This window comes from Lithobates pipiens, unplaced genomic scaffold (assembly GCF_037356315.1).
Source record: "Lithobates pipiens isolate NorthernLeopardFrog02 unplaced genomic scaffold, aLitPip1_a1.2 Scaffold_16, whole genome shotgun sequence".
Taxonomy (NCBI): Eukaryota; Metazoa; Chordata; class Amphibia; order Anura; family Ranidae; genus Lithobates; species Lithobates pipiens.
Genome location: NW_027507748.1, coordinates 472318630 through 472319747, shown reverse-complemented (window position 1 = coordinate 472319747; position 1118 = coordinate 472318630). Strand labels below are relative to the sequence as shown.

At 35.2% G+C, this 1118-nt stretch overlaps 1 protein-coding gene across 1 annotated transcript in view; it reads left to right on the top strand.

Moving 5' to 3' along the window:
• ZIC5 (Zic family zinc finger 5) overlaps window positions 1–861 on the top strand; it is a 9412-nt gene extending 8551 nt beyond the window's left edge. The window contains exon 2 of the mRNA XM_077482941.1: window positions 1–861. This exon is cut by the window's left edge and continues 574 nt beyond it. The gene's annotated coding sequence lies outside the window, so the exon portion shown is untranslated.
• Window positions 862–1118: the final 257 nt, after the last annotated feature.

The window sequence follows — 1118 nt, the reverse complement described above, 5'->3', positions numbered from 1 at the left end:
ATGGCCTCCACAGAAAACTGTCTGATTCCTGGGATAGATGCCCTGCAGAAGCAAGGAGGATAAACACATTATCATACTGCCAATGCAATGTATTTTTATCAGCAGGCTGGATACTGTACAGAATGACAGTGCTCTATCTCCCTCATGTGCCTCACACACACACACACTTACATCAATTCACTCTGGAGGTTCATGTCTGACTAGGCCCAGTGCTTGTAATGTGGTCCTCCTGATTATAAAGCACCCCCTGCTGAACAGGCACCATGGTCATGGACTACTACCATGGACAACACACAGGTCCCATGAGTACCTTGCTCTGCCTGCCTTGAGCACCCTTCTTTTATGGCCTCTCCTATCCCACAATTGTATTTGTACTCTCAGAAATCACTGACTTTTCTTTTGTAGACTTCACTTGAATTTTTTTTTTCCTTTAAAAAAAAAAAAATATATTTATTACTGTAAAAAGACACCGCGGTCATAGCTCTCCTTAGACGTCATGATATACTGTCGAATCTGATCTGGTGTACATTAAAATGTAATAATCAGCATCAGATTTAAAATGCCTCAAATCCAATGTCTTGGCATGCTTTCCAAATGTTAATAGCAATCAAATCACAAACTGCTTTCCCCTATGGAAATGGTTAATTTTCCATTAAATCATAAAAGATCTGAACAGTTTTTTTTTTTTTAACCTCGCCTCTACTATAATTACAAGCTGTAATGAAAGGGATTGGGACTAATTACTTGGGAAAATGGCATTTAATCATGCAAAAAACAATAGAAAAAAAAGACAACACGACGGAGAATAATAAAATGTGATACACAAAAAAACAAAAACAAAAAAAAAATGTAAAAATAAAAAGCAAAAAAATTATATATATATATTATATATATATATATATATATATATATATATATATATATAGTAAACAATGGGGTTTATTTAGTAAAGATGGAAAGTGCAAAATCAGTCTCACCTCTGCATAGAAACGAATAAGCATCTAACCCCAGATTGTTCAATTAAGCTTTGTTAATAAAACCTGGAAGCTCATTGGTTTCTATGCAGAAGTGAGCCTCATTGTGCACTTTCCAGCTTTAGTAAATAAACCCCATTGTGT